The sequence below is a fragment of the Lepidochelys kempii genome, chromosome 1 (genome assembly GCF_965140285.1).
Source record: "Lepidochelys kempii isolate rLepKem1 chromosome 1, rLepKem1.hap1, whole genome shotgun sequence".
In the NCBI taxonomy this organism is placed as follows: Eukaryota; Metazoa; Chordata; order Testudines; family Cheloniidae; genus Lepidochelys; species Lepidochelys kempii.
The window spans coordinates 352,114,045-352,128,174 of record NC_136380.1 but is presented as its reverse complement, the minus strand read 5'-3'; the positions used below and the strand labels follow the sequence as shown (position 1 = coordinate 352,128,174).

The following is a 14,130-nucleotide window of genomic DNA, read 5'->3' as shown; positions in this document are numbered from 1 at the left end:
GTCCATGTGCCCTGGCGGTTTCCTACTCACACTGTGCTGTGCCATGCCCCAGCCAGAGCTGCATGCAGTGGGAGGGAGCCCGGCACACACGGGGCCAGGGAAAAGAGCCCGTCCTTGGTGCGGGTCCGCTCCTGCCTGCTTGGGCCCCGGGGTCGGCTGACTAGCCTGGCCCCTGGCTGGAGGAGAGGCCTGGCTAGCAGGTGGGGATGCCCTGGGTTAACTCTCTCCATCCAGGGCCCATGGAGACACCCGCTGGTGGTTGTGGCTGAGCAGCCAGTCTGCCAGGGGCCCGTGAGTGTGATCCAGGCGCGGGCTCGGTCCCCTCCCACCAGGCCAGGGATTCCTTTGCCATGAGCAGGTAAAAATCCCTCCCGGCTGCCGCTGCACTAAACAGAGGCCAGTTCCCTGCGAGATAAGCAGGGAGCTGGGTTAACCCCTCGCAGCCCAGCCCTCCCCACGCACCCTTGGGGTACTCTAGTAGGAAGGGTGTGGGGCACCCGGGAGGAGGGGGTGTGCTTGTGTGTGTGTGCAGGTGTGCGTACGTGTGCGGTGTGCAGTAGGAAAAGAGTGTGAGGTGGGGGGGTGTGCACAGGGCAGAGTGTGGGACAGGGAGCAGTGTGCGTAGTGGGTGGGGGGCAAGGTGTGCGTGTGCAAAGGGTGGGGGTTGCGGTGGGTGGGGGTGGGGTGTAGGCGTGTGTGTGCAGGGTGTGTGCGACAGCGGGCAGTGTGTGTGTGCAGGGCAGTGTGCGTGGCAGTGTGTGAGTACGTGGGTGTGGGGGGCAAGGTGTGCGTGTGCAAAGGCTGGGGGTTGCGGTGGGGTGTAGGCGTGTGTGTGCAGGGTGTGCGTGGGGATAGGCTGTGCACATGGGAGAGCCACAGGGTGGAATGTGTGTGCACACGTGTGGAGGGTGTGCAGGGCCGGGTGTGGGGTGTAGTGGGTGTGCGTGGTTTAAGGGTAAGGATATGCGGTGTGCAGGCTCTGTGAGGGGCAGGGTATGCAGTGTGCACAGGGCTGTATGTGGTGCATGCTTGGAGATGTGTGCAGTGTGTGTGTCCTGGGCAGGGCAGAGTGGGTTGTGCAGTGTGTGTGCACAGGGCTGTGAGGAGTGTGTGCGCCTGGGGTCGGGGTGTGTGTGCACAGGGCTGGGGGTGCGCAGGGCTGGGCGGGGGGTGCGTGCTGGGGGTCAGGGGGTGGGCAGGGCTGCGCGGGAGGTGCGTGCCCGAGCCCGGGGGGGGTGGGGGCGGGCAGGGCTGGGCGGGGGGTGCGTGCCCGGGCCCGGGGGGGTGGGGGCGGGCAGGGCTGCGCGGGAGGTGCGTGCCCGAGCCCGGGGGGGGTGGGGGCGGGCAGGGCTGGGCGGGGGGTGCGTGCCCGGGCTCGGGGTGGGCAGGGCTGGGCGGGGGGTGCGTGCCCGGGCCCGGGGGGGGGGCGGGCAGGGCTGCGCGGGGGGTGCGGGCTCGGGGTGGGGGCGGGCAGGGCTGCGCGGGGGGGGCGTGCCCGGGCTCGGGGGGGTGGGGGCGGGCAGGGCTGGGGGGGGTGCGTGCCCGGGGTGGGGGCGGGCAGGGCTGCGCGGGGGGGGCGTGCCCGGGCCCGGGGGGGTGGGGGCGGGCAGGGCTGCGCGGGGGGGGCGTGCCCGGGCCCGGGGGGGTGGGGGCGGGCAGGGCTGGGGGGGGTGCGTGCCCGGGCCCGGGGGCTGCGCGGGGCGGGGCGGGGCGGGGCGCGGGCTGAGCCGAGGCGGCGGCGCGGGGCCGGGGCGCTCGGCGGCCAGTCGCCGGCAGCGGCGGGGAGCGAGCGGCGGCGCGGGGGGCGGAGGCTGGGCTGCTCCGCGCCGGCACAGGCCGGGGTCGCTGCGGGCGGAGGGTCCCTGCCGGGGCCCGGCACACGGTGAGCGCGCGCTGGGACCGGGCTCCGCGCGGGGGGGGGGCGATCGCGTGACCCCCCCAGGCCGGGAGGGCGATTCCTCCCCCGCACCTTCGGGGAAAGGGGGCGGCGGGGGCCGGGGGAACCCACAGCCCGTTCTTGGTATTTCCTGCACGTTCAAGACAGTCATTGCAAAGGGGGGGCGTGTGTGAGCGTGAATGGGCACGCGAGTGTGCGTGCACAAGTGTGTGTGTGAGTGCACAAGCAAACGCGTGAGTGAGGCGGTGTGTGCAGGCGATACTAAGAGAGGCTCGAGGGACAGCAGCCGCGGGGGGGGGGGCGAGAAAACCACCCCCCAGCCACGCTCACGCTCAGTGTCACACACCGCCGCCGACACACGCGGCCAGGCGCGCGCACACACAGCCATGCTCACAACCACGCGCGCTCACACACGGCTGGGGACCTTCTGCACAGAGCCAGCCCGGAGCCTTGGATGGACTCAGAGCCCTGACCTGACCCCCATCCCGGGGTGGGGGCCAGGCCTGCCCCTTTGCCGAGGGATGTGGGTCTGGGCGCTCAGGGTCACCGCCCCCTCCCGTGGTTTTGGAGCTCGCCCACGGCAGCGCTGGGCTGAGCGGGCTCCGGGTTCGCTCCAGCCCTGGGGTCCCCCTGGCGTGACGCAGGGGAGGGGAGCCGGGAACGGGCTGGCCGGGCGCCGCTGTCCACACGCCTCGGGAAAGCGTGTGACTGGGGGGGGGAGTGACACGGGGTGTGGGGGGAGGGGTAACGTGATGCTCTCTGTGTATAAGTGTGTGACACGGGGTGGGTGTGATGCTGTGTGGTGTCACTACCGCTTTGTGACTGGGGGTGTTACGCTGTGTGTGTGTTATGGGGCGGGTGTGACTGGGGGGTGTTACGCTGAGGTGTGTGTGTCACGGGGGTGCGCTGTGTGGGGGGTTTACGGGGTGTATGTGTGTTATGGGGTGGGTGTGACTGGGGGGTGTTACGCTGAGGTGGGGGTGTCACGGGGGTGCGCTGTGTGGGGGTTTACGGGGTGTGTGTTATGGGGCAGGTGTGACTGGGGGGTGTTACGCTGAGGTGTGTGAGTTATGGGGGTGCGCTCCGCGTGTGTGTGTTATGGGGTGGGTGTGACTGGGGGGTGTTACGCTGAGGTGGGGGTGTCACGGGGGTGCGCTGTGGGGGGGTTTACGGTGTGTGTGTGTGTGTTATGGGGTGGGTGTGACTGGGGGGTGTTACGCTGAGGTGTGTGTGTCACGGGGGTGCGCTGTGTGGGGGGTTTACGGGGTGTATGTGTGTTATGGGGCAGGTGTGACTGGGGGGTGTTACGCTGAGGTGTGTGAGTTATGGGGGTGCGCTCCGCGTGTGTGTGTTATGGGGCGGGTGTGACTGGGGGGTGTTACGCTGAGGTGGGGGTGTCACGGGGGTGCGCTGTGGGGGGGTTTACGGTGTGTGTGTGTGTGTGTGTGTTATGGGGTGGGTGTGACTGGGGGGTGTTATGCTGAGGTGTGTGTGTCACGGGGGTGCGCTGTGTGGGGGGTTTACGGGGTGTATGTGTGTTATGGGGCGGGTGTGACTGGGGGGTGTTACGCTGAGGTGGGGGTGTCACGGGGGTGCGCTGTGTGGGGGTTTACGGGGTGTGTGTTATGGGGCAGGTGTGACTGGGGGGTGTTACGCTGAGGTGTGTGAGTTATGGGGGTGCGCTGTGTGGGGGTTTACGGGGTGTGTGTTATGGGGTGGGTGTGACTGGGGGGTGTTACGCTGAGGTGAGGGTGTCACGGGGGTGCGCTGTGGGGGGGTTTACGGTGTGTGTGTGTGTGTGTTATGGGGTGGGTGTGACTGGGGGGTGTTATGCTGAGGTGTGTGTGTCACGGGGGTGCGCTGTGTGGGGGGTTTACGGGGTGTATGTGTGTTATGGGGCGGGTGTGACTGGGGGGTGTTACGCTGAGGTGGGGGTGTCACGGGGGTGCGCTGTGTGGGGGTTTACGGGGTGTGTGTTATGGGGTGGGTGTGACTGGGGGGTGTTACGCTGAGGTGTGTGAGTTATGGGGGTGCGCTGTGTGGGGGTTTACGGGGTGTGTGTTATGGGGTGGGTGTGACTGGGGGGTGTTACGCTGAGGTGTGTGAGTTATGGGGGTGCGCTGTGTGGGGGTTTATGGGGTGTGTGTTATGGGGCAGGTGTGACTGGGGGTGTTACGCTGAGGTGGGGGTGTCACGGGGGTGCGCTGTGTGTGTGGTTTACGGGGTGTGTGCATGTGTATTGTGGGGTGGGTGTGACGGGGGTGTGCGCACGGGGTGAGAGTGCTTGTGTGCCGGCATGTGCAGGTGTGCAGCACGGTGTGGTGTCAGGCGCGGGGTGTGTGTAAATGCCCCCGTCATGGTGGCTCGGTGCCCGGGACACGCAGGGGACCTGCAGGGCAGGGGCCGGCAGAGAGAAGCAGGGGGCCCGGGGCCCGGCTGGAGGGGCCGCGGGCTGGGCCCTGCGCGCTGCGGGGAGCCTGCACGGCTCTTTCGTGGCTTCCTGCCGGGGCGTCGCTGTCCCGACCATGGGCCAGCTGGGCCACCGCGAGGCAGCGATGGTCCCTTGCGGCTCAGGCGGGTGGGGCCAGCCCCCTCCACGGGAGCCCCTGGGTGCCGGGTCCATTTGCTCTCGCGGTCCTGTCCCCCGCCGCTCCCTGGTGTCTGGGTCCCGTCTCTGGCTCTGCTGTGTCCCAGCGTCCCGCTCTCTGGGCTCAGGCATGTGGGGGGGCTTTGAGCCCCCAGGTCCCCCCTGATTTGGGCTGCTGCTGCTGTCTGGTTGTGCAGGGCCGCAGGGGGGTGGCGGCAAGCAGGGATGTGTCTGATTTCTTGCGCCCGGAGGCTGGTCCGTTGAGGCTTTAGGGGCTGCTCCCCGGGCACCGCTGGGCTCGGATTTCCTGCTCCGCTGGTTGGGGTGTGGACGCCGGGTGGAGCATCCTGCGGCTCGGGGCCTGGCTGTTGGAGTGGATGCCAAAGGGCCGTGGCCTAGGGGTGTGGCCCTAACATCTTGCACGTCTGCCCCGATCTCCAGCCCAACACAGAGATAGGGGCCAAAGGCGGGTGTGACGGGCACCTGTGCCCATATCTCCAGGTATGCCCCCCAGCCCCCTGCTGGCTCCTGTGTCTCCCTTGGGCCCCTGTCCTCACCTGGTTTCCCAGCAGCCCCTGGGGTTCTCACCAGAGCATCCGACGCGGCTTCTCGCGGCCCTACAGGCAGCAACTGCCCCCATCCTCGGCATGGAGTTGGCAGGCCAGGGCGCGGGGGCAGCGGGCGGCCCGGGCTGGGCTAGTCTGGGGAGGAGGGAGGGAGGGAGCTAGAGGGTCTGTCTGTGTCCCGCAGCCTCCGTGAGGCGTCTCCCCTGCATGTCACACAGTGGCACCCCCGAACTCGGCCGGTTCCCAGGGCCGAGCCACGGAATCAGGCCCAGGCACTGCCCAGGAAGGAGCAGGCCGCACCAGTTGAGCTCACGGGGAGCCTGGGGTCCCCACAGCAGAGCACGCTTTGTTCCTGGCCTGCTGCTTCTTGTTCCTGGCCCACTGAGGACTCCCCCCCCCCACGAGGGGTCACTAGCATGCACGCCTGTTGCACGTCTGTCGCACACTCTGTGCACAATGGTGCATCGAGCACGCCGTGTAACCGGCAGCGTGTCACAGGGGACCATCGATCAGGCCTTGGGAGATTTGGCCGCAGCAGGCGGACCCTGCCCCCTGCCTCTGACCTACCACGCCCCAACCAAGCATTCCTTCTGCTCCCCACTGTGTCCCCAGCGTCCTCTCCCCACGGTGCCCTGCCGCAGCTGGGGAGCCGGGCAGCGCGCTGCGGCAAACCCTGGGCTTACAGGGCGCGCCAGGTGCCAGAACCGAGTGGGCTGCTCACGTGTCGCAGGGCAGAGCTGGACCCGACCCGGCTGGGCTGGCAGTATTGCACAAGGCCCCGAAGGACAGTGCCAGCCACAGAGATGTGGACAAGGCCGTGGCCAGTGCGGGCAGGACTGGTGTGCGGGCGTGGCTGCCAGGCCAGTCTCCCAGTCCCTCTGCTCATCTGATGCCACTCACTGGCTGTAGCACAAGGAGGGGCAGGGATGGGGGGAGTCCCATAGGGCAGCCGAGAGGGGCTGGGGCTTGGGAGGAGTCTGTGCAGTACAGGGGGGCTGAGGTTTGGGGGGGGGTCCTGAGGGGCACAGGGAATGGCCGGCATTTGGGGGAATTTGTGGGGCATGGGGGGGCTTGGAGCTTGGGGGGGGTCTGTGGAGCACTGGGGGCTGGGTCTCCTCCCGCGCTGTCCAGTGTCCAGACTCCGGTTCCTGCCCGTGGGCTCCTGTCACTCTGCGGCCCTACCCTGACTGCGGGGCAGCGTCTCGCAGGACTGCGTCTGTACCCGCCCCCCCCCCCCGATGGGTTGCAGCCCAGCCTAGTGTCCCAGCGTGCTGTGTGCCCAGTGGGTCCCTGCGGCCGGCCGGGATGGCAGGCTGACCGTCCCCGCTGCGCTGCACCCCGAGTCGCTGCCCGTAGAGGGGTCAGGCTGCGCTGGGCCCTGTCATGTCCCATCTGTCCACGCCGAGGCGCCGGGAGGCAGCTGCCGTCTGACTGCTCGTGATGGGACGCCGCTGAGACAGGGCCTGTCACAAAGATTGGGGCAGCACCCCTGCATGCTGATCCCGTCGGAGCGGAGGGCAGCAGCCTGGGCGCGGTGCCAGGAACGAACATATCCCGCCGTGGGGAGAGGCACCTGCTGACCCCCAGCCTGGAGGGCCCTAGACTTGGGAGAGCGAGGCAAACGGGCACCTCGTGGCTCTGTCTGGGGCAGGCCTGCCCCCCCCCCCCCCCCGGCTGGGGTCGCACATCGCGTTGAGGGTTGAGCCCCGGGCACCGTTCTCCCTCTCGCTGCCGCTGTGTCTGGGGAGAGCCTGGCTCGGCTGGGCAGGGTCATGGGGGGGGTCTCTGTGGGCGCCATCGCTCCGTGCAGAGGTCTGGAGCCGCCGGCGGGTGGCTGTTGCTGATTTCTCTTCCTCCGCGCGCCCCCTGGCTGCAGGGTCGCTTGGCCACCGGCTCGAGCACGGCTGGGGCTGGGGGAGGCACCGGCTGTGTTGGCGGGGAGGTCGGTTTCGGGGGACAGACAGCAGCCCCAAGGGGTCTGTGCACCTGGCTCACCCTGCACTGGGTGACACAGGGACCAGAACGTGGAGACCCCAGGACTGCTGGGGCTGCAGCCCCCCTCTGAGTGCTGGTCAAGGTCTGAGTCGCAAGGTCAGCCTTGCTTGCCACCATCCCATTCGCGCTCTGCAGAGGATGCCGGGCTGGAGGAGCCCAGAGGGGCAGGGCTGGGTTCCACCCTGGGCAGTCGGCTCCAGGCAGGGACGGAGGCTTGGCTCCATGGAGTTCCCGTGAGACCCACCAGTGGGGGGTGGGTGCAGGGGGAGGGCGTCCACTGCAAGCAGGAGGCTAAGAGGGCTGGGTGAATGTGAGGCAGACACGCGTGTGCATACACCATGTACCCACCCAGACACGCCCACCGTGTGCACGCATCCACCCAGACACGCCCACCACACACACACACACCCACAGACACACCCACCGTGTGCACACACCCACAGACACACCCACCACACACACTCACACCCACAGACACACCCACTGTGTGCACACACACACACGCATGCACATGTAAGGAGACTGTTGCCCCCTTACTAACATTCAGTGGGGGTGTTTTGGTTGGCTAGCTCCCAGTACTCAAAGGGGAAGGGTCTATGGGAAATCAGGACCCTGAGACTGATAGACCCTAGGAACAATGGGGAGAGGCTCCAGGTCAGCCTGAATGACAGGATGTGACGAAGTGGGACTGTTCTTAATGTTTTCTCTGAATATTGTGGGGGTGCCTCAGTTTCCCCTAGGCAGTTCTTAAGTCTCTAGGGGGTGGGGTAAGGGTGTATGATCATTGCAGAGCCCTAGAGGGCCGGTGTGTGCAGGTGTCTGGACGCAGAGAATGGCCGACACCCTGTTTCCTGGCAACTGATGGCCTCGACCCTTCCCCCCTCCAAGACAAGAGCTAAAGGGTTGGAGAACAAAGGAATCTGGTGACCTCCTGGCCGGGGAAAGGGACAAAGCCCAGAGGGGGAGGGGCTGGAGGGAGTTTCAGTTTGGGGCTGGCTAGGACATGGAGTGAAGTGCAGATGGGGTTGTCTGGCTCACTGACCCCCAAAATGGACCCAGCTGAGGGGTCCTGTTCTCTGCACCTGCAAGCTCTGTGTTAGACCATGTTCCTGTCGCCTAATAAACCTTCTGTTTTACTGGCTGGCTGAGAGTCACGTCTGACTGCGAAGTTGGGGTGCAGGACCCTCTGGCTTCCCCAGGACCCTGCCTGGGCGGACTCACTGTGGGAAGCGCACGGAGGGGCAGAGGATGCTGAATGCTCCGAGGTCAGACCCAGGAAGGTGGAAGCTGTGTGAGCTGTGTGTCCTGCAGACAGGCTGCTCACAGAAAGGAGACTTCCCCAGAGTCCTGACTGGCTTCATGGGGAGCAGTTCCAGAGCATCGCCTGGGGACTCCGTGACTCAGGGCGGGCAGGCTAATCAGGGAGTCAGGAGCCCAGGGAGGTCCCCTCCTCCGTGTGAGCTGGAATTGCCTGAGTCAGATAGAGTGGGGCCAAGCTAAGGAGAAAGCAGGGGCCCGAGCTGAGCTGGGGAGCAGAGCTGCAGCCCCAAAGCCAGAGGCACGGCCCAGAGAGAGCAGACCTGTCCTGGGAGCGGAGCTGTAGCCCCAGAGCCAGAGGGGCCAGCGAAGCAGCCCAGGGAGCTGGAGGCAGAGCAGCAGCCGTGCTGAGGCAGAGTCGTGGGGCTGGGGCTGGAGCTGTCCGGAGCTGGGTGCGGTGAGCAGCTGGGAAGGGCGAGGGGGACCCTGGGCAGCGGGCCCCGCACAGGGAGACGCCTCAGCCAAGGGGCTCTGCAGGCCAGGCTTGGATCGTAACCCCGACAGGGTGGGGGCGACACAGGGCAGAAGGGTCCTGCCACCTAGAGCCTGAGAGCGTGCGGCCACCACCAGAGCGAGTGTCCGACCCACAGCATCCCTGCAGCACGGCCAGGGCCGGAGCAGGGGGCCTGGGACTTACCAGGAGCAGACTGTGAACGGCCCTGACGTTCCAGAGACACTGTTTGTGATGTTCCCTGCCACAGAGCGGGCTGATGTGTTTCCTTTAACCTTTCCCATTTTCCCTTACTCTTTTTAAAATTAATTGTTGATTAAATAACTTGCATTTGCTTCAAATTGTATGTAATGGTCAGTGGGTCAGAGAAGTGCCCAGTGCAGAGAGAATACCCCGGAGTGGGGACATCCTAGCCCCTCTCCTAGGTGACCGCAGCAGGGTTGGGGGTCGAGCCCCCCAGGAATCCTGGCCCCAGCCTTGGTGGGGTTACAAGGACTCTGCCAGACAGGAGAGTGGAAGGGGAGTCCTCCAGGGCAGGGAGGCCACTGGGTAAAGGAAGTGGGAGCGAGGACTCAGGTCCTTTCGCTAGCCCACTTCACTGGGGTAGGTCAGAAGCCAGGAAAGTTCCCCACAAGAGCGGGACTATTCCCCCGCTTACATAACTGGTGTCACGAACAGGATCCTTTCCACAGGGTCCACCCCACTGGTTCACTGGTTGAGTTCTGACAGCGCTGTCCGGGCCTGGTCCAGACCCGACCATGGCTGGAATTGAAGAACGACGGGCCCAGTTTGCTGAACTTCAGCGCGGATTGTCAGACCAAGCTGAGGCTTTACAAGAAGCTAGAACAGAGAGACACCTTATCACTGGCGAAGGGGTTAATAGACCGACAGATAGCAGGAGCTAACAAACCCCCTACAGGCACACAGCGTGAGCCGGCTGTGCTCAGAGGTGCAGAGATCGTGCTGGGCTGGGCTTGGTTTCGACCCCTCTCTGTCTGCTGAGGTGACCTGTCACATCCCCCTGCATCAAGAGTGAGTTCAGGGCGCCCTGAGGGGGAGTCGCTGTTCTAGGCCTTGTCACAAACTTGTCAACACACTTGGATCCGGACTTGCAGCTTCCCTGCTATTCCTGTCCCTCCCCACAGCGCTCCACTACCCCCAATCCCCATCAACACCCCCGCCCCCCCAGCTATCAAAGGCCTGAGCTCCCCACCCAGCTCTGCCAGAGCCCCTCACCCCCTACCTGCAGCCCCCTGCACCCTGTCACGGAGTCCCCGGGCGATGCTCTGGAACTGCTCCCCATGAAGCCAGGCAGGACTCTGGGGCAGTCGCCTTCCTGTGAGCAGCCTGTCTGCAGGACACACAGCTCACCCGGCTTCCCCCTTCCTGGGTCTGACCTCGGAGCATTCAGCATCCTCTGCCCCTCCGTGCGCTTCCCACAGCGAGTTGTGCTTGGAGACAGGGAAGCTCCATCCATAGGCAAGTCAATACCCCTGACGGACACAGGCACGTTTCCTTCACTGTCCCACTTCTCCACCCAGCTAACAGGTAAGGTCCAGGGACACTCATCTTCCACTCTCCTCGCCTTCCCACCCTGCTGACTGGACACAGCCATCAGCTCACAAGGCTGCCTAGGCTCATCCAGACTTTCCTTACCCAGCACCTTGCCACTCCCCACAGATCCCCTGCCCTGCCTGTGTCTGCCCCCACTCAGCTGGGGTCTCAGCTCCCACTGTGCTCAGCACTGCCCTTGCTGTCCCAGTGGGGTAGGCAGCAAGCTCCCTGCTTTCCTCACTGCATCAGAGCCAGCGTGAGCCCCCTCTCCGGTGTGCAAGGGGGGCGGGGAGCCCCAGGGGTCTGGTCACAGGCAGGCAGGTAGCCTGAGCCCAGCAGCTCCTCCCTGCTGCCAGCCAGGTCATCTGCATTTTCACTGACTATTTCCCTCTCCACCGATTGGTTCCCTGGATTCAGATTCAAACCCGGAGCAGGGCCTGGATCCTGTCCCACAGAGAGACAGTCACCCCACAACACAGTCTCGCAGCTGGTATCCTGGAGCACCCCAACAGCCAGCCAGCCCCACTCCCACACTGGGTCTCTCCCTCACTGGGGCTGGGCTCCACACCCCCAGCTCCTGCTGTTCCATGGAGAGCCTCGCAATGTCTGGTCTCCCATAAACCCCAGTTCCCCGAGGCAGGGCATTTGTGAGACTCTCGGCTCCCAGTCTGGGAGATAAGCTGGAAAATGGGACCCCAGTCCCAGCATTTCAGGGTCTGGGGCAAAGGGGAGACTCAGCGTTGCCCCTGGTTTCTGGGCATGGGGAGCTGGCAAGGCAGAGATTCATTACAGTCAACCTTGGAATTTAGGGCTTGAACCTGGGGGACTGGCAGATGCCCTGGAAATCAGGGCATGTCCAGAGTTGCTCAGAGCTGCTGCAGTGCAACAAGCTCAGGGGGTTCTTCATCCCAGCACCCCCCTCTCTGGAGACCTGCAAGGGGCTGGGGGGAGCCCAGGAGTCAGTGTCCAGCGCCTGGCACATGGGACTGCTGGGATAATCCCCACGCCCCCAGTGCCAGGGTAGGTGCACTACCAGGGGCTGGCCTTTGATGGGCTTCCGTGCAACGAAATGGGCTGGCATGCGTGTGGGTGTGCACACATGCCCACACGCCCACCCTGCTGCCCTCAGCTGGGTGGAACAGCCCCAGAGCTGTTCAGGGCTGCCCCCGCCTGCTGCTAGGGAAAATGGGACACTGCACGGGGCCAGCCTGTGCCCCCCTGTGCGAGCCCAACCTCCCTGCTGCCTGCCTGCACCCGGGGCCAGCCTGACGCCCCCTCTACACCCCCCCACTGGCCGCGCATGGCTGTCCTAGGCCAAGCCACTCTCCTTAGCCCTCCCTTCCATGCAGGGCAGATGTTGCTACTTGCCCCCCTCCCCGGCACGTTCCCGTGAGGGTTTTTTGGCAAAACTGATGATCAGCTGGCAAGAGAAAACGGGACAAATGCCCAGCTTTGCCAAAAAAACGTCGGGACGCCCTGGACAGGGCTTAGAAAAGGGACTATCCCAGCCAAAACGGTGCGTATGGTCACCCTACCCGCTGCGCTTTGCACCCGTTCACAGGAGCCAGCCCCCTTCTCTGGTGAAGCAGCTGCTGTCACTCCCTGGCCCTGCACCCAGCGCCAGGGGCTGGTTGCCTGGTGGCCAGGCTCTGTTGCCCGCCCGGGGCTGTGGGCACAGGTGCTTCGGGGAACAGCAGTGGGCTGTCATGTGTGTGGGGGTCACAGACCTGCAGGGCAGGGAGGCTGCATTCCTGGATGCTGTTCCCCATGCTGTCTGTGGGGAGGTCCAGGCCATGGGGCAGGATCGGGGAAAGGAGGCAGGCGGGTTCCCTGCTGCTGGAAGGGTCTCTCTGCTGCTGCAGTGACCGAGACAGGGGGAAGGGGGGGTCACGCTGGCCCCCTGCGGGGCCTTGGCTTCCCCTTAGCTCCTGCCCTGGGTGAGCTCATGTGACAGCCGCTGTCCCCTCCCCAGGGACTCAGGAATGGCCCAGCTCTTGCCAGCCTTCCCCTCGGGCACCGCAGCCCTGCTGCAGAGACCGGGCACCGCCTCGGGGCAGGAAGGGCGGCAGCTGCAGTGATTGGGGGCAGGGAATGCTGTGGGCATGGGCTGTGTGCCGTGGGGTAGCCCTGCCAATCCCCGGATCGAGAGAGACAAGGTGGGGGAGGTGATGGCTAATGAGCGAGAGGAGGCTGGGAGCTGCACAGAGCTGCCCTTCGGGTCTGGGCTCTTCTCAGCAGAAGGGGTGAGCACTTCCCCAGGGCGCTGCTCTCTGCGGCCACGCACACGGGCGGACAGGGGCACACACGGATGGACACACACTCTGGGAAGGACTCTGTCATCATCTGTCTCTAGCTGCGAAATGGAGCGGCTCTGGTTTGGGTGCCTGGCAGCAGCCCAGCTCCCCACAGGCTTGGAGCCACTAGGCAGAGCTGGGTGAATGCCAGGCTCAGGGTGGCATGATGATGGGCAGCACTTGCGGAGCTGCTAAGGAGTTGGTGGAGGGGTGCAGGAGGCAGATCCTGGGGTTAGACAGAGGGGCGGGGGATAGGCTGGAGGCCTGGAGCTGCGGGCTAGTGACACTTGCAGCTGTATTTCTGTTGAAAGCTGAATTTTTTATGTTCTGTAACATCCGCCTGTGTCCTCTGATCAGCCTGAAAATCGGCGGAGCAGCTCAGGGGCTGCCGGGGAGCTTGTGGTGAAAAATTGGGGTCGTTTGGTCAAGGAATTCCTAAGATGCAGCTCCCATGAGTGAAAATCTCCAACTTGACTATAATGCTTTGTTCGTAGATTCATAGCGGTTAAGGCCAGAAGGGAGCTGTCACAGAGTCCCCGGGCAATGCTCTGGAGCTGCTCCCCACGAAGCCAGGCAGGACTCTGGGGCAGTCTCCTTTCTGGGAGCAGCCTGTCTGCGGACACACAGCTCACACAGCTTCCCCCTTCCTGGGTGTGACCTCGGAGCCTTCAGCATCCTCTGCCCCTCCGTGCGCTTCATAGAATCATAGAATATCAGGGTTGGAAGGGACCCCAGAAGGTCATCTAGTCCAACCCCCTGCTCGAAGAAGGACCAATTCCCAGTTAAATCATCCCAGCCAGGGCTTTGTCAAGCCTGACCTTAAAAACCTCTAAGGAAGGAGATTCTACCACCTCCCTAGGTAACGCATTCCAGTGTTTCACCACCCTCTTAGTGAAAAAGTTTTTCCTAATATCCAACCTAAACCTCCCCCACTGCAACTTGATTCTATGATTCTATGAGATGGTCGAGTTCAGGAAGAAAGGAGAGCAGCAGAATATGGACCCTGGACTTCAGAAAAGCAGACACTGACTCCCTCAGGGAACTGATCGTCAGGATCCCCTGGGAGAATAACATGACGGGGAAAGGAGTCCAGGAGAGCTGGCTGTATTTTAAAGAATCCTTATTGAGGTTGCAGGAGAGTCTCTGCCCTCCACGACACAGCCCCCCATGCTGTGGGTGTGGCTGGCAGCCCTGGGTCCTAGATGTATGAGTTTGCATTTGGCTGTATTAAAACCCATTTTGTTTGAATGGGGCCAGCCTATCAAGTGATCCAGACTACTCTGTGTGACTGCCCTGGCCTTCTCATTTACACTCCGTGAATGTCTGGGCTGTCTGCACTTTGTATCAGCAGCGATTCTGTATTTCCTGCCAGATCTCCAATGCAGGTGTTGACCAGTGCCAGAAACACCCCCATTCGCTGGCGAGTCTCCTTTGACAACCACTTTCTGAGATCTGTCAGTTAGCCAGGT

At 64.3% G+C, this 14,130-nt stretch overlaps 1 protein-coding gene across 2 annotated transcripts in view; it reads left to right on the top strand.

The window, feature by feature from the left end:
- The first annotated feature begins 1,713 nt into the window (after positions 1–1,713).
- PRRT4 (proline rich transmembrane protein 4) overlaps positions 1,714–14,130 on the top strand; it is a 29,673-nt gene continuing 17,256 nt past the window's right edge. The window contains exon 1 of one of the 2 annotated variants that reach the window (XM_073332353.2): positions 1,714–1,882. The gene's annotated coding sequence lies outside the window, so the exon portion shown is untranslated. Of the gene's footprint in view, positions 1,883–9,674; positions 9,846–14,130 lie in introns of those variants that run through there. The other variant, XM_073332362.2, reaches the window with a different exon arrangement.